Raw genomic sequence first — 19,636 nt, forward strand, 5'->3', positions numbered from 1 at the left:
CAAGCACTGGTGCAATAACTCGTCCTCCGAAAGAAAAAAAAAACTGGTGCGTGAAAAAGGCCGATTTCAGGCAGGTGCATTTTTTTTTCAACCGCGAATAACAAACATTTCCGTTCCGTATTCGGAAAAACTGTTTCAGGGGTGGATTCTAAACACTGTTACGGATCCAAAAAATGCAGTTTTAAAAAAATAGATTTTTTGAACCAAAAGATAGTTAACCTCTCCTTAAGGTAAAGGAAGCTATGAGTCAAGAAAACAATTACTTCATAGCCACTGACGTGAATATTACTGATGTGTCACGTAAGAATGGCCTTACAAAGATGGCTATCAGACAAGAGACTATCACACCGAAAAAAACAGCCACCTAGTCTTTATCTATGCCCAGCCTTGGACAAAGTGGTTCTGCGATTCCATCCGAGAACATCCGTGAGTCAGTCAACTCTAGCTCGTGGTCCGAAACCTTAAGCTTTCAACAGAACAGGTACTATCGGAGACTATCACAGTTAGCTTTGTGTTTCTTTGCTTTCTGCGAGTTTAGTTCAACAAAGAGCTGACACTGTCACAAAATACCGAGCAAATACAGCCAGTTTCATGACCGTCACTTATCAACGTGGCTGAATATCGAGACAGTTGGGCAGATGTTAACGTATTTCCCGGTACAGACACAAGTTTCTAAACGTGTGGATGATTGTTGTGATGTAGGAAGATAGTGCTGACGAAGAGCATACTAGAGAGCTTAGGTTTCCGTAGTGTTAAGGAACACTTGTCCAGCGATATTAGCAAACTTTTTGCGCGTGTATTATTAGGTAACCTACTTCCGGCGTACTGCAACAGATTACTTCGTGATTGCCACAAATTCGAAAATGGTCGTAGAGATTTAAATCGCTTATTTCATAATTGACATGCAAATTAACTGCCATTTGGACAGTGTCTTTGTCATTCATTGCGGTTTCGTATGTGATGAACGTCAACAAGAAGTGGATCCGTGCAAATGAAAACTATATTCTTCTGAAGTTTATACACAAAGCTTGATATTTTCTGCGGAGAGAATTTCTGTGCTTCTGCTGCTGACTTCGTAGATACATGTGCCTCAGTCTATTATGGTTATAAATGATCCAAATCTACAGCCATTCTTTGGTCTATTTGTGTCTCCGAAAGATGATGTGCGACTCAGTACATACCATTTTATCAGTACAGGCTGGAAATTTTACGTTATTGACAGTGGGCATATAATCATGACTTACCCCCATCGCAACAAGAAGTCAATGCACTGAACCCGTTCGGTGTTCCTAGACAGTAGTATCCAGCTTTGTGGCAATATTAGAGACAACAGCTCAAAAAGACTATTGTGTGCATGTCTTTGCGATATACAAAAATATTCGAAGTCAGATTTCTAGCCCTGTCAAAAAACGAACAACATTTCTCACCCCCCCTTTAATGCCGCACACATCTGATGTCAGATGAATACACGCATCGCAAACCTGATTGCCGGTTAGTAAAGAAAACAGACGCTCTGGTAATTGGTGACTACGCGTCTTTTGTTCTCCGTGTTTTCAGTATCGTCAGCAGATGGTGGTTTTCGGGCCGTTAATTCTACGCGGGGTGACGCCTTAGCATTTGACTGTTACTAATAGTTACTGTGATTCTCCGAACGGCCTGTAATACATACATAAACCATGTTCACACGATAACATCGAAATTTACATACGTATCTGATATGTATCTTTTCTTTTGTGTCCTTTGATATGTATCTTTTCTTGCGTGTCTTTTGGACTTTCAAATTTGTTAAAAGGAACAGGAGATCTACCTGACCGTGAATCCACAATGCTCGTCCTTTCTTCCAGATGCATCAGAATCATTATCTCCGTCGTCTGCTCAAATGTATACTGACATTTCCCCAGATATAGGTCGAGCACAATATACATAATTTTATACCTTTCTTCGCGAGTGATGTAATCTATTTAGAAAATAGACTACATTTTATGTTTACTGATGGCTCCTGGTGTTCCAGTTATATTATCAAAGGACAAATTTTGCTATATTTGTGTACCACGGTTAAATTTGTTCCATCTTCTATGCCTGTATCATCGCTTATTTGCTGCTTTCTCAGGTACTGTGCGCGATGTGTAGAACAGTTTCTTGTCCATTGAAAAGTTGTAAGACTCAGGTTACATAACTATTACAGCTGGTCGCTTGAAGCAAGTTACGAATATGGTGAGTAGTAATGCCGTAAGATGGGTCTTTCTGGTCACCAGCATCCATGTCATCCTGTGGTTACTTCCCTTTTATCTGGTCGTTCATTTAGCTCGCCGTGCTGAAGATAAATTCTTTCGAGTATTTTAGAGCACAGCATATTAGTACGTCGGGCACAAAATTTGTGGAATTATTCAGTTGTAAATTATGAATTATTTTTGTTGCCATAGTAGTTCATAAGTTTCATTTTTTAGTAGCTCTGAGATGATTTAACGAATAATGCCGTCTGTATTGCTTAATGTCGATATACAGTAAATCCTGTACCGAATCAATATGTCAGTCTTCTTTGGCAGAGGTTGCACTGTATATTAATAAACACATTACTTCGGAAGTTCAAAATTTGGATCTGTTAATGGCAGTAACAGAAACGTGTACATGAAATAAGGTAATAATGTAATAATACTAAACGATACATGGGGTATTATTAGTAAAGTTTGTTATGATCGTGGACTCATACTAGGAGTTTATTTCTCTTATCAACAGCTTCTAAGAAGACTTTAAAACTAATGCCAGACACAAGGGTCGCAGCTAAATAATCTATGAATAATTCATGTAATCAGCCTCCTTGGTGAACCTCATTGGTTAACAGAATGTGCCAAAGTCATCTCAGAAGTGACATCAAGTACGTGTCTCGTCTGAATGTAAGAGCAGACGCCACATACAGAAATCACTCCGTCAGATACGTTCCGTTTCTGTTTGGGAACGCCTGATTCACTAAGCGAAGAAAGAAACTTTCGTATAACTGTGATCAAGCCGGCGTCTTAAGCGCAGTGTCATCCACCTTGCACAACTGTAGAATTACTTAGTATATCTTTTGTATGTAAGGGATGAGTACTTCAGTGACTGTATGGAGTAAGAAGTTTGAAACCAGTGTACTTACTTTTGCCAGAGAAAGTACTACCCCGATTTTTGGATTTTTATGCGGAGGATTCATTAAAGGGAAGGGGTTGAAGTGATGTAGTGAGGATAACACTAAGACCTGCTCCTGGTTTTGCTGCCTTTGCAACAGGAGCAGGCTAATAGAGGAGTACAGAGTGAAGACATGTACCCTTCAAGCGTAGCTATTGGACGCGAATACATAATTAGATATAATTCGAAGGTGAGTGAGGGACGGTCACAGGTTCGAATCCTGCCTCGGGCATGGATGTGTGTGATGTCGTTAGGTTAGTTAGGTTTAATTAGTTCTAAGTGCTAGGCGCCTAATGACATCAGAAGTTAAGTCGCATAGTGCTCAGAGCCATTTGAACCATTTGAACCAAGAACAGCTTCCGAAACTTGTGCTACTCGTGTGGGTTTTGTCGAGTTGATTCAGGGTCGTGACCGCTTGCGCCTTAACGGTGCTTTGACGTTAGACCTTCAGTATTTTTCTAAAAAACTTCAAACTTTGTTGATTTTTGCTAATATGAAAATCGTAAGTGTAATTTTTGCTCGGATTCAAGTGTGTGAGGAGGAGGTGGGAAGGAAAGAGTGAATAAGCCTTATGAAACGGCATCGTCAAGAAATTATCAAATATGCGAAGAGGATTCCTGCGACGACATGCTAAAAATCCCAAGCATGTCCAATCGCAATTCGGTTCAGTCCTGTTTCATGGAGCAGTGTGATCACGTGGTGGACGCGATGTGTTTGTGCATTATCGTCTAAAATGATACACGCATCGTCTAAATGTTTCCCGTAAAGATGGATAACATGTTAGAGGTTCCTGTCGTAATAACGCACAGACTTAAAATTACCATCGACTGCGATGAGAGGTGTCCGAATCGTTGTATGATCAGATAAAAAGCATGTCTCACCTGCATTCTGAACCGATAGGTCTGCATGCATGAGATTTAAATCGGTACATTGGCTCCTGCAAACCTTTCTACGACGGTCATCAGGCATCTGACAAATTCTACACTCTTAGGTAAAGAGGACTCAACACCAATGATCCAAGTTCCATTCCAGGTGTTCCCCTGCTCCACTTCTCCGTTCTGCAAAATCATGGTGGGTCTGTATTGTTGTCATTTTGGCAGCCTAGAGACAAAAAAAGAAAAATACTCAGAGTATAGGGTTACCTACTGGTTTCATCGGCAAAGTCCTCCCACCTGCGTTGGTTCAAATGGCTCTGAGCACTACGGGACTTAACAGCTGTGGTCATCAGTCCCCTAGAACTTAGAACTACTTAAACCTAACTAACCTAAGGACATCACACACATCCATGCCCGAGGCAGGATTCGAACCTGCGACCGTAGCAGTCGCGCGGATCCGGACTGCGCGCCTAGAACCGCGAGACCACCGCGGCCGGCTCCCATCTGCGTTCAAACAGGCAGAACGCTGTTCTGTTGCATTCTCCTCGCGGAACCTATGCACCATAATTTTTAGGTAGCAGTCATTATTAGCTGGTGTTGTTGGCAGTGTACGGCCACTATGACGCTGATCTTCGCCGTTTTGTGTCTCACGAAAGCGTCTGAATGTTGAAACGACGTCACGTTGGAGTACGCCAATTCGGCGGACAACTTCCCGTGTTGAAAACCCTTGTTGCTGCAAAGTGGCAACGTGCATATGGTCCGTGATTGAAATGACGCTTCTGTGCATGTCGACAGATTGAACAGCGTACAGAGGAATAACACGCTCGCAATACACGTTTACTTTTACCTCCGTTACATAGGCGGCTGCGCGTAGCTCAAAAGCCTTTTGCGAAGAAAGTTTCAGATGTACACTGAGGGAAAGAAAAAGCGTTCCGCCACAAACACGTTCAACGAACGTTTACAAACTGATAAACAGACTTTTTAAGGCCTTTAAGATATGATGATTAAAATTTCACCCTTATGAGAGCTCATTTTCAGCGCGAAAAAATGAATACCTACGAATGATAAGTAATGTGAGAGCATGATGGCTGTTGGGTGTCGATGAAGTTGGAGAAAATCAAACACCTGAGACAAACACAATTTTTAAATTCATATGTTTACTCTCATAACTTATAATGCGCTGTCTGCATTACCTAAAAGCATGCAAGAATATCCTCAAATGACTAGTTTATTTGAAATAATTCGTCAATTTAAGTCTTTAACAGCACAAGATATCTTGAGAAGAAAATCCAATTATCGTCAGTGCTTACCCAGATGATTTGGAAGAAAGCCTAGGTGACGAACTGATGCTGTTTGTCATGGTGCTCAAGACAGATATGGCTGCTGCTGTTGACAGAAAAAGCACGAGCCTTAGGAGTTGCAGTTCTCTAAACTTTTAATGGAAAATTAATTATAATCGTGTTTCGCAAATGTAGGAATAGTCTTATGCATGTATGTGTCTTTTACGATCACCAACTGCAGTGGAGAATGTTCGTTTTCAGCATTAAAGCGCATTAAAAATGAGTTAAGGAACACCACGGGACAAAAACATCTGAAAGATTTCACCTTAATGAACACAGAATGTGACTGATTGACTAGTGACCTATCTGACTAGTGTTGTCTCTAAATTTTCCCAAATTAAATCGAGAAACTGTTTTGTTTTATTTTATATGCTAAACTTTGTGGCCTAAAGCAAACCAAGGACTTGTTCTTAGCATTTGCTACATGCCCCGAGCTGGCTTAATCCGGCACTGTTAGACATGGGTTCTTTCAGAAGGGTTACACTATGAGAGGATTGTTCAGATGGGTTTGACAAATAGACCGATAATAACACCTGAAATAGGACCAGAGGTTACAAAAGAGAATGTCACCACAAACGCTCGGGAACAGATTCCTAGAATCTGGGTTGAGATCTTGAGTTGCCATACCACAAACAACATATATGTGCATGATGTAGAGTCAGATTCAGCTGGTACATTCAGCGACATTCCGTGGTGTTCAGCAATGAGGCTCGCTTTGGTTGTGGCAGTCAAATCTACCCCACCGTGTCAATAGGCAACGTAGTGAAAGGTCACAGGAAGCAGCGATTCTCTAGAGGCATGCCCCTCCAACTCCTGGAGTCATAGAGTGAGAAGGTATGAAGAACTGTAAATCCTGTTCCCACACCATTCATGACCAGGTTGCCAAATGGCAAATTTCAATAAGATAATGCAAGACTACGCACCGCAGTTCACACAACAAACGCCTTGAGGAGTGTGTGGATACCTAAATGGCCTGCCCTGTCCCCTGATGTTTTCTGACATTGTAAATAATTCATCTTTACTGTACCGGGACAAAGATGAAACAAAGATGAATGAGACCGCTGCAAGTGAAGTGAATAATATCCTTGACTCTGTGTTTAACTGGATCTGTGGTGCGCTTGCTCGCCTGTTAGTTGTGCAGCGCTGGAGCATTCTTATTTGAGGCGTAATAGCAACCAGTTTAATTTTTAGAGAAAGAGATTTGATGTTTGTAAATCTGAGAGAAATTATTTGGAATACTATAGTACTGAGATGAAAACTTGTTTTTAAACGTTTGTTATTGATTCTGTTGATGGAGAAGCTTTTTGGAGGAATTTTTCAAGGTAACCAACGCATGCGCTAGAATGAAATGTTTGTTTGTCAGAACTATTAGTTGAAGAAAATCTTTGTCCGTCAGGTAACTAATAACATTCATGATTAGTGGTAATTTGATCTCTTTGTTTTCATTATGTCTCAGATAATGCAATTGGTTGGAATGTCTGTAATTTTTGTATTGAGAGAATTTCGTAATTGATAGTGTCTTCTTATGTTACACAGTATTTTTCATCAATAACCACTGTTATTTTTTCAAGAACGACTTTCTTTAAAGTAAAGCCCTCCTCCATCATTCTTAAAAGGTTTTGATTATTTTCTCATATGTGCATTCCACCTTACGCCACACGAAGCTACATTTTATTTCTGACAAGCAGAAAACAAATGTTGCAGTGAGTTGTTTATTTTTTCTTCAGCTGCTGCATCTGCTGATTTCTGTTTGCTTTCGAGAACGTCAGTACACAGCAAACGAAACAATATGCTGAGCATGAGGTAAGTTACTTTTCTTCAGGGCAGATCTCACTTTGCATTCTTATGAGGAAACAGTTCGTAGTCAGAATTGTCTGGTGTTGTGCTCAGTAAGCAGATTAATTTACAGTGAACGGTGAAGGTAGCCTCCAACAGTTATTTATTGTTCTGAGTAGAGCTGTATTTTATTTTTGTGTACATTTCAAGTCAGAAATTGTATTTCATGCTATGTAACTTTCATAATGTACTTCAATATTGAGTCTCAGTTAAGTAGTTTCCCTTGAGTACACAATTAGTTGCTTTTGACATTTAATTCAATTACTTTTCATTATTTCAAATTCCGTCTTTGAGTAAGTTTAAAGTTTTGTTTGACGACACTGTACTCATGGGCAACACGGGGCCAATCAGCAGTCAGTATTGCTCAGCAGTAGAATACGATATCTAAAGCACACGTTACACGAGAAGGAAGTTTTTAAAAATAATTACATAACATTTTTTGTAGAAACCTTACAACACTTCATACGAGTGATGATGAACATAAATTACGAATACAATGAAAATTTGGTCATTTAAAACACTACAGTACTGAATGGAGCAAAGGCAACGGCGGCGTCTGAGATGACGTCCTTGAAATAGTCCTCAGCATGGACGTTGTTTTCATTACTCAGTGGGGACGTGGAACGAAAAAGGGCGGCAGTAGGGGACGTTCTGTGTTTGTTTTGATGACTGTCTTTTAGTTACTATCAGTCAAAAATGTAGGTGAATTTGATTTCCTAAATACGGTAATACATTACATTTTAGTTTAATGCATTAGATTAAAATTACATTTGCGACATCATTGATTCTAAAAATGAGACCAGAATAGCTTTCAAATATACATAAAGAGGAAAACACTTTTAAATGCATTTGTTAAAAGACTTAATACTCTAATTTCGAGAAGTCAAAATAATGTCAGCAAGTGTTTTGATTTGGAGTAAACACGTGCGTACGAAGTGGACGAGCTGAGATTTAGGCAAAACTCCAACAAGGGGATCGTCCGAACAAACTAGACACGGAACACCACTTCAGCAGCAGTGAAGCGCCATTATTGAGAATGCTGAAGCTGTGCACCATTTTGCTGTATGTTGCACGGAGAAAGTTTTTCTCATTTATTTAGTGACATGACCAGTGCATAGTGGAGGAATATTTTCTCAAAATGAGTGACAAAATGGGTGTCGCCTATATTCCAGTGAGTACTTCAGATGCAAATTCATCCCCTTGGCGAGAAATGAACAATTAGCAATTGTGGGAAGGCATTTTTCAGTAAAGCTATGGAACTTTCCAGACTAAGTGATGTCCTTGACAAATTACTTTCTGACAAAGTGGGCAAGCTCAGTTTTCTATGTATCAAAGTCAAAATTTGAGAAACGCGACAGTGTAGGCAAGTTGTCCGAAAAATTTACTCTCAAGATTCTCACAAAGTCTCATTCTTAACAGAGGCATGTGGGAAATACAATACTATCAGGGAAGTACTTGTATGACTTGCAGTTAAAGACATTGTCATTGATATGCTAGAGACTGATGCACGTGTAAGATGAAATTAATTCCTGTCAGTAACGGCACAATTTCCAAAAGATTCGACGAGATGGCTTTCGATGTGGTAGAATTGTTGAAGAAGATAACATTTGTTCCATGTTTCGGCTATGTCGTGATTTCTAGCATATCTGAAATCTCGTATACCTGACGTTATTTTTGTCGACCGTGTAATTCTTGCTGCTAAAAGTTTAAGTGAGGGAGTATTCACTGAAATCCACTAATGACAGAAATTCAGAAGATTCTGAGAAACAATATTACTATTATTAATGCATATACTTCAGATTTATTGTTCTTGCATTTTATGTTAATCTTCTAAGAACTAAAGACAACTTCCAGTGTCTTTCTACATTCTGTGTTTCTATAAAGCACGGTAAAAGGAGCAACTTTTTGATACTTTTAGCACTTTTCGTTACAACACCTAATATAAATATGTATTGCGATATTTAATTTCCACGTTTATGGAATTTTATAAGCTTTATCCTTAAATTTTGAAGGATATAAAGTTTTATGTGAATTGCGACGTTCGGAAAATGGAATATTAATTGTCACAAAGTTACTCCCCATGTGATAAACAACACTGACACTAAGGTCTAAGACAGGGAAAGTAGAGTTAAATTCGGTTGTATAGAAAGGTAGGCTCACCTAGTGTTTCATAACGACACACAGGTATTAGTTTGTTATAAATCTGCCCAGTATTATGAGTATTGTTTTATCTATAAACGGAGAATTTGTCAAAAAGCTTTCCCATTTCATAAGATTTTGTAATTTTCTTAAAATCCAAGTAATTATAGGTCTATCCTCATTGAAACAAAATAAGAAGTAAAAAAACTGAATTGCACTGAGCAAGGTAATTATTGAACAAAACTTCTACTCACTATTCAGTGGAAGCGCGTGGCGGGAAAAACTCTCTGCCGCTAGGGGGCTCCAAATTGTAGCGTGTAACATGGCGGTGTGCAACGTAACTTTGTCAGCGAGTGAGAAACAACGTACTGTAATTGGGTTTATAACCGCAGAAAATGTACCTCGAATTGAAATCCATACAAGAATGAAAGCTGTTTACGGTGATGACTGTATCAGCATCTGCAATGTGCAGCGTTAGGTTGTTCATGCTGGTAATGAAGGTGGTGCTAACCTCAACGTGTGTGACAGGGTTCAGAGTGAACGACCGCAAACGGCAACCGACGAGACTCATCGGAACCGGGTTGATGAATTCATCAGAGAAGATCGTCGGGTAACACAGACACAGCTTTCAGGTAAGTGTGGCATATCCCAAGAGCGTGTACAAGCCATCGTTGCTGAACTACAAAAAGAAAACTGCATGGTAGCTGCCTCAAATGCTCACTCCTGACATGAAACAGAGGAGACTGAACATCTGGCAATAACTTCTCTTGCGTTTTGAGCGTGAGGGTGACTGGTTCCTTAACAACGATGCGACAGGTGATGGAAGCTGGATTTGACCCCGAAAACAAGAGAGCATCAATGGAGTTCCGCCACAAAGGATCGCTGACACTAAAAAGGGTAAAGACCATGCTATCAGCAGGCAAAGTCATGCTCACAGTGTTCTGAGATGTCAAGATGTGAGCAGTTTATACCGCAGAAACTCCGCTGTATTCCTCCATCCCCTCGTCATCGTGCCGTCATCCTGTCTTGAAGTCCCGGGAACTAGTGGGGTTTTTGTCTTCTCTGTCAGTATTTTGTACGGTTCCCTCCATATATTTTGCTCTGTTTGCGTTGTTATAAATAGCTCTCATTGTTGTCTACGCGTGTTGTATAGGGCCTGTCTGTATAAGTCTTGTGTATGCCTACATGCTTCAAGTCTTATGCGTCTGTCCCTATCTGCTATCGCCCTTTGATATAATTTTAGTTTGCGTCTGGCATCATGTTTGAGTTTCATGAGTTCCTTGGTCCATGATACTGGTGAGCGTTTTGTGTTCTTCGCTGTCGATAATGATGTGTTTTGTGCATGTTGTATTACTTCTGTTAACTTGTGTGCTCTATAATCGATACCTACATTGATGTTTTCTAGATTGTGTTGTCGGATAATTTCCGTTAATTTGTTCCAGTCTGTTTTGTGCAAACAAAAAGTGTCTGGTGTGTGATTTGGTCGTTGTGTTCAGAGTGTGAGTTAGTGTGTATGTAATGACATTGTGATCACTACTGGTTATTTTGTCGTGTACAGTCAGTTTGTCACGTCTGCCATTACTGTATTATTTGCTGGCGTAAAGTCGATATTGCTGCTCGTACCATCGAACCCTGTATATGTTGGTATAGGTCCTTCCGTGTTCATAACATGTAATTGTGTTTCTTGTATTAGGTCGGTGACTATGCTTCCCCTGTCATTTGTTCTGTCTGAGTTCCAGAGGGTCGATCTTTAATCAATGTCAGCACTTATCATGTAAGGGTGGACATGGCCCCCCAAGGATAGATGCGTACTCGTGTTGATGCGCTGTGCCTTCCAGAATGACGAGATCACGCAGGAATGACATGAAAGCAATCCCCAGACCTTAACGCCACCTCTTCCGGCCTGGACCCTTCCAATAATTGCTGCAATGTGTTTGCTATCTGTCCGATGGAGCATTAAAAGTTATTCATCGGAAAAGATTACCTGTCGCTATTCAGTGAAAGTCCAGTTGTGGTACTCGTGTGCAAATTGCAGCCTCCGTCGCCAATGAACAGCAGTCAACATGGGTGCGTGAACCAGGTGTCTGCCCTGGAGGCCCGTACGCAGGAATGTTCACTGAACAGTCGTTGACGAGACACTGGTTCATGTGGTCGGTCAGTTACTGAACAGTTGCACGTCTATTCGCCCGTACACGTCTCCGCAACCGTCGTTCACCCCTGTCATCTATGGCCCGTGGTGCACCGCAGTTTCCTCGGCGCCGGTTTCTGATAGCGCCATTTTTCTATGCATGGTATACTTTAACCACGGCGACACGCGAACAGTTTACAGACTTAGCCGTTTCGGAAAGGCTTCCACCCTTGTCCCAAAAGCCAGTGATCATATCCTTTTGGAAAGTCAGATTAACACACTGACTGCCATGATGAAATTTACACCATGCGTTGCTATGCCACATTGAAATCACGAATATTACTTCTAAAGTCAAATTGACTTTTTTCATCAGATGTCTTCTTTTCAACATGTAGAATTACGTTACTTGATAAAAAGTCAATTTATGAGTGATCTGGACTGATAACAGGTGTGAGACATATATGCCTCAGCTGGCCCAACAACAACATTATAGCACTATCACATTCTATTGCCACGTGAGTCACATGTGGCTCACATGATTTAAAACCACAAGAGGTATTAAAAATCGCTTTTCAAAAAATGATTCAAACACTTAGTTTATTTGATTATGTTAGCTACATATAATATTATTTACAATTTGTTTGCTTGGTCTGACAATAATGTTTACGAATAAAGACCTTAGAATATTCTACTTCTTCAACACAAGATTGTGAATGTCACTAAAACACTCGTTGCACATAAAACTGTCACATTTATTGCATTTAGTGCACACCCTCTTCACTTTCTTAGCAGCATCCTTTCTTTCTTTTGTTCTTCGGAGGCGCTTATAACAGCCCAAACATCTTCTTCCACTGCTGTGCTTTGGTCTCTCTACTGTCACGAGGCGATGGCTGTCATCTTCGTGGAACGGTTTGAAGTCTTGCTCGTGGTTGTGGATCTTTGGCATTCAATATCAGTAGAGTCAAACGCTCCCTGAAAGGAATTATTTGTATGCAAGACTTGGATCCTTTGTTTTTCAAGTTGTACAGCACTTGAGCATTTACAACAAATGTTCCAAAAAGGATTTCAAAAACGATATTTCTATACCATTTAACCGTAGGCCGAAAGTAGGAATCATCATGGCTACCAACTGCAAAAATATTGAGTACTACGAACATGAGTGGACCCACCTGAAGTTGAAATGAAAACTCTGCATGTGAGCCAGTTATAGCTCACGTGGACCACAGTACAATGTGTACACGTGGCAGTCAGTGTGTTAATCGCTCCGACCCCCCCCCCCCCCCCCCCCCCTTGTCGCGCATTCTGTACCCTACATAGCTAGTGCTGCTACTTGCCGTGTGTCAGTCGTTATTCCACGTTGATGTCGAACGTTGCAAGTCGTCACATTAACGTGACAGGACTGTGTACATTTGGCGACGGCTGGCTTGTTGTCCGCCAGAGCCGGTCGTTGTGGCCGAGTGGTTCTAGGCGCTTCAGTCCGGGGAACCGCGCGACTACTACGGTCGCAGGTTCGAATCCTGCCTCGGGCATGGATGTGTGTGATGCCCTTGGGTTAGTTAGGTTTAAGTAGTTCTAAGTTCTAGGGGACTGATGACCTCCGATGTTAAATCCCATAGTGCTCAGAGCCATCTGAACCATTTTTTTTGTCCACCAGAAGCACGCATCTAATGTGTGCGTAATAAACAACAGTCATGCAGACACGCTACTGTGTCCCCCTGTACCTATGTATGAGCTGTTAAAGTTTCAGCTGGGCAGTTTCAATAAATGTAGCTTAAAAGCACTCTGTATAAAGGTTTTGACTTCCTCGATCCAAAGAAAATCCTATGGTGATTCCGTCGATATGGTGGCAAAAACACCACCCGCATTGAATATAAGATAAGATGAAAAAATGATAAAGGAGTCCCACACTTCATAGCCCAAAACATCCTGACAGTAACGGTAGCGAAATTCGAGCGACACTCGAGTAAATGAAAATACGAAAATAACTCAGCCAGATCTTTTTTCTTCTAATCACTTATTTTAAGTTCATTCTTCTAGGCAGCGCCATCCTATGGATACAGTTAACGCTGCACACGGTGACACTAAAAATTCTCACGGCGAAGCCACAGTATGTGGTAGGCAGTTGTCATGTACGTTGCTTGACTTCAGCTTAAGTTTTTGTGGAATAACAGGTTAGATACATTGCCTGAAAATAAAATCCAAACACCAAGAAGAGATGTGCAAGATAAATGAAAGTTGACAGGAATATTTCTACATGTGAAAGATGACGTCTTAGTGTCGCTAGTAGCGCTGCCATGAGGATGCAAACCAGGCCTGCTTTAAGTATGTGCTGCAACGGCCCTGAGATTTATTTACCTTTAAAATTGGATATGGAGGGTTGATCTCACTCAAGAATGCCTTTAAGACGACAAAGACGCCATTATCAACGCCTCACTGAGTTTGAACAACGTCAGTTAATAGGGCTACGAGAAGCTGAATGTTCCTCCTGCGATATTGCAGAAAGACTTGGTAGGAATGTAGCCACTGTAAATGATTACTGGCAGCGGTTAGTCACGAAAATGTACGGCCGCAAGAAGACCGCGCTCCTGAAAGCCACGTGAGAGGGAAGGCCATCGTGTTCGGCGTATGGCTCTGGCGCATCGTATTGCACCTGCAGCAGCAATTTGAGCAACAGTTGCCACGACAGTGACACAACGAACTGTTACAAATCGGTTACTTCAAGGATAGCTCCGAGACAGTTGCCTTATAGCATGCATTCCACTGACCCCAAGCCATCACCACTTGCGACTGAAGTGGTGTCAAGCGAGAGCTCATTGGAGGGGAGGGTGGAGGTCTGTTTTGTTGAAAGCTGGGTCCGCCTCGGCGCCAGTAATGGCCGTGTGTTGGTTAGAAGGAGGCCAGATCAGCACCTGCAACCTACCTGTCTGCAGCCTAGACGTACTGGACCTACACCTAGTGTCCGATTTCATATGACAGCAGGACCACTCTAGTGGCTATCCCACGCAACCTGACTGCAAATTTGTAGGTTAGTCAGCTGATTTGACTTGCTGCCATTCATGAACAGCGTTCTAGGGGCTGTTTTCCAACAGGATAACGTACGCCCGCATACCGCTGTTGTAACCCAACATGCTCTACAGAGCGTCGCAACGTTGCCTTGTCCTGCTCGATCACCAGATCTGTCTTCCATCCAGCACGTATGGGACCGCCCAAGTGCAGCAAGCACGGAACTCCATTTCACAAAATGATATCCGGCATCCGTACGACACAATGCATGCACTCAACATTCTGGCCGTTACAGCGGTTATTAATGTATCAGCATTTCACATTTTTGATGGCTTTTCTCGCTTCTACATCAGCCTATGATCTTGCAACGTTAATCACTTAAATATGTCACCTAGAGAAATGTATTCCCGAAACTTCATTACTCTACGTTTCTTATTTCTTGGTGCTGAGATTTTTCTTTCCGTCAGTGTATTTGGTTATTCTTTGCTATACATGGCTACTTTACACAGCATATGTTTCAGTGCCATTATTTACACATTTTTTATTCCTGTTACTCCTAGGATTTTTTTTTTTTTTTTTTTTTTTTACCAAAGCTACGGGGGTAAGTCGATGACTTCGTCATCTATCGAGCACTAATTATTTAAAAGCAATTTCAGACGGTAATGTAGTTGATCGATTAAAAAAATGGGATCGAACTTTATTGTTCCCTCATTTTTAACGAACATGATTTTGCTGCTACAAAACCCAGAGATAGTGACCTTTTAATGGGCCATACCGAAGCACAAAATGCTGCTTTTCAGGATACGGCGCCTAACGCCAGTCCACAGAAACTCCTAATGAATATTCTGATGGATATCAGGTAGACCAGGACATTCAATAAATGGTGTTCCTATGGAGCTAAAACACTGCCGAAGTAGCTTTGATTTTAAACTATTGCCTAAAGGAATCATGTGTGAAAAAACAGAAACGTCACAGCACACAAAGAGCAAGTGTTTTGACAAGTTCATCTATGAAATAGATGTTGGCTGATAAGAAAGCACACAATGTGGAGCAATTACGTTAAAAAAAAGAAAAGGAAAGAAAAAAGAAAAGACTTTCAAAGATGGTGTAGTGCAGCGTCCCGCATGTAACGAAGTCTATGGTGACAGTCCACCAGGAAAGTGGTTAGAATGCTGCAAAATTACACACATGGTGGCTTGAAGATTGCTCATACTTTGAACGAGGCAAATTTGTCTGTGGCGTTTGTCAATGAAAAACGCTGCTCTTAACTTACATTAATTTTCATTTCCACAAAATAATCCTTTCATTATATATTATACAATAGAAATAGATAACAACGTTTCATTAATTAATGTTCCGTCTCATACTCTCTAACAATAAAGATTTATTCAATTTTATTGTATTAGTTTGTAAAATCGCCAAAATAACTGTGAATGTTTAAAATTAAAATATATTTAAATATGAACAACAGACTAAAACGTCACTCTATTAATAAAATACATGTTTCAAAAATGAAACAGTTAAAATTGTCAGCCGGCCCCGATATACACTACACTGTACTCGTAAATGTGTTGGAACAAAAGTACAAAATTGTTTCATACTTTCTGTGGCCTACTCAAGCTCTTCTGTAGAAAAGTGATCTTTCTCATCGTAGTCGCTGTTACGTCATTCTGGCAGTCTTCTAGCAGTGGATGTACCAAACGTTGGTGGTCAGGAGTGCACAACAGAACCGTCTCAGGACCCAACGAAGGACTAATTAGAGTGAGAAGTTCCGAAGAATCTCGCCGAGACGATTTTGAGCCCGTTACCGATCATAAGGTGGCTGTGGAGGCCTAGTGGATAGAGTGCTGGAATCCAGTCCTGCCGGTTCCGCGTTAAATCTCGGGTAGGAGCGGTGAATTTCCCTCGTTCCAGTTTCTCCATGACGGCCCCAGGTCCACTCAGCCTGCTATCAAATCAATACTGGGGATCTTTTCCAGTGATCAAAGGAAACCGGGACGGTGGGCTCATTACCCTCCCCCTCGTAGTGCCGGGACGAACAGAAGACTGCAGTCATGCTAGAAGCTGGTTCACGGTTGGGTAGCACAGAATTTGCCTTTTAACTGGACAAAAAGCACCGAACCGACTCCGTGAAGTATTTCAGTAGACTGCTCGTGCTCCTGTGTGTCACATCAAGAGTGCTTGTGAGCAGCGGTACATTGGGGAGCTATCACTGGTAAAACAAGTCTGATACGTGCAACTTTAGGAGAACAAACAAATGGCCTACACAAAGGACGATCTTCAGCGTCCAAAGGTCTAGATTACTATGGCAAGCGGACCCTTGTTTGGACGGGACGGTGTACGCAATGAGTCTATAGAAACCAAAAGCAGTGATGTCTTCTTCAAACTACACTACTGGCCATTAAAATTGCTACACCAAAGAGAAATGCAAATGATAAACGGGTATTCATTGGACAAACATATTATACTAGAACTGACGTGTGATTACATTTTCACGCAATTTGGGTGCATCCTGAGAAGTCAGTACCCAGAACAACCACCTCTGGCCGTAATAACGGCCTTGATACGCCTTGGCGTTGAGTCAAACAGATCTTGGATGGCATGTACAGGTACAGCTGCCCATGCAGGTTCAACACGATACCACAGTTCATCAAGAGTAGTGACTAGCGTACTGTGACGAGCCAGCTGTTCGGCCACCATTGACCAGACGTTTTCAATTGGTGAGAGATCTGGAGAATGTGCTGGCCAGGGCAGCAGTCGAACATTTTCTGTATCCAGAAAGGCCCGTACAGGACCTGCAACATGTGGTCGTGCATTATCCTGCTGAAATTTAGGGTTTCACATGGATCGAATGAAGGGTAGAGCCACGGATCGTAACACATCCTAAATGTAACGTCCACTGATCAAAGTGCCGTCAATGCGAACAAGAGGTGACCGAGACGTGTAACCACAGGCACCCCATACCATCACGACGGGTGATACGCCAGTATGGCGATGACGAATACACGCTTCCAATGTGCGTTCACCGCGATGTCGCCAAACACGGATGCGACCATCATGATGCTGTAAACAGAACCTGGATTCATCCGAAAAATGACGTTTTGTCATTCGTGCACCCAGGCTCGTCGTTGAGTACACCATCGCAGGCACTCCTGTCTGTGATGCAGCGTCAAGGGTAACCGCAGCCATGGCCTCCGATCTGATAGTCCGTGTTGCTGCAAACGTCGTCGAACTGTTCGTGAGGATGGTTGTTGTCTTGCAAACGTCCCCATCTGTTGACTCACGGGTCGAGACGTGGCTGCACGATCCGTTACAGTCTTGCGGATAACATGCCTGTCATCTCGACTGCTAGTGATACGAGGTCGTTGGGATCCAGCATGGCGTTCCGTATTACCCTCCTGAACCCACCGATTCCATATTCTGCTAACAGTCATTGGATTTCGACCAACGCGAGTGCTTCTCTTCTCAGTGCAGTTGTGGTACATGCAACTGCTGAGATTAATAACAAGTTGTTGTCAGCCATCTTGAACTTCGACGAAAAATATGATGACAGTGTAATACCCCTTTTTAGCGCCACGTCAAAGATCTTTGTCAAATATATTTGACGAATATTTGATCACATCTTTGATCAAATCTTTGACAAAGAAATTGGATAGTGTAATACCGGCCTAGGAAAAAGGCGGACGAACTGTGTGTTGAGTGATCGTGATGGACGGTGAAATGAAATGTCATGTGGCGAGGGCCTCCCGGCAGGTAAACCTGGTCGCCTGGTGCAAGTCTTTTGAGGTGACGCCACTTCGACGACTTGCGCGTCGATGAGGATAAAACGATTATGATGAAGACAACATAAACACCCAGTCCCTGAGCGGAGAAAACCTCCAACCCAGCCGGGAATCGAACCCGGGCCCCCTCCGGCATCACAAGCCGGCGCGCTGTCCACACAGCTACCGTGGCGGACACGGACGGTTATTGAAGGGGACTGTGACGAAAAATAAGAGAAAGATAGCTGCAAAAGTCATTGCAGAACTGAATGTCACACTAGCGAACCCTACCAGTAACGAAACAACATGAAAGGAGCCCCGTTTGCACGGAATTGCAGGAAGAGCTGGAATTACAAAACCACCCACCAGTGATTCATACGCCCCTAACAGGAAAACGTGGTGCCCAAGTCATGAAACCTGGACCATGGACCAATGGATGAATGTCATTTTGTCGGATGAGTTTCTTTTCACGCTGTTTCCAACTTTTGGTCGAGTTCACTTCCCAAGAGCGGAATATAGCGGGGGTTCAGCGATGATTTGAGCAACCATATCGTGGTATTCCATGGGTCCCTTGGTTACTCCGCAGAACAACGTTACTGTCAAGGGTTGTGTGACCATTTAGGTTAATCAGGTCCATCCCATGGTACAACGTTTTTTCCCCCAATGCCGATTCTGTATTCCAAGACGACTGGGCCCCTGTTCACACAGATCGCATCGTCCAGTACTGGTTTTCTGAGCACGAGGGTGAATCGTCGTATTGCCCCTGGTCACCACTGTCACCAGATATCAATATTATTGAGCATTTGTGGTCTACTTTGGTGAGGAGGGTGCGTGATCTCTCTTCACCTTCACTATTGTTATTTGTACTTGCCACAATTAATGGGAAGAATGGTGTATGATTCCCCTGAAAACCATACATGAGCTGTGATAATCCATTCCGAGACGACTGGGAGCTGTTATGAACGCCAACGGCATTATGCATGGTACTGTGTTGCATTTTTGTCGTTTACATATTGTTGCCCATCTCATCTACGACGTCTGTTCATTTATTTAGCTCAAATCTCTCGCGAAATGGAAACCACAGTGAAAATCAAAAATGTTTTATTTGCAAAAGTTAACTACACTTTCCAGCTACATCTACATAGTTTCCGCTCCGACTCAGACACTTGTCGTAGCCAACTTATCAATTCCATCGTCGTAGAAGGCAGCAGCCTGTTGCAGTATCGGTCGCCATCCGGTCGGCCTCACTTTTAAAACACGCGCGCCGCCAACCTCGCCGCCGCGTTTCCTGCAGCCGCCACCGCGACATGAGGGCGCTACTAGAACGCTTACGCGAGAGTGGCCATAGGTGAAATTGCCCGCGATTGGTTGATTAGCTTTGGCGCCATTTTT

The sequence above is a fragment of the Schistocerca americana genome, chromosome X (assembly GCF_021461395.2).
Source record: "Schistocerca americana isolate TAMUIC-IGC-003095 chromosome X, iqSchAmer2.1, whole genome shotgun sequence".
Taxonomy (NCBI): Eukaryota; Metazoa; Arthropoda; class Insecta; order Orthoptera; family Acrididae; genus Schistocerca; species Schistocerca americana.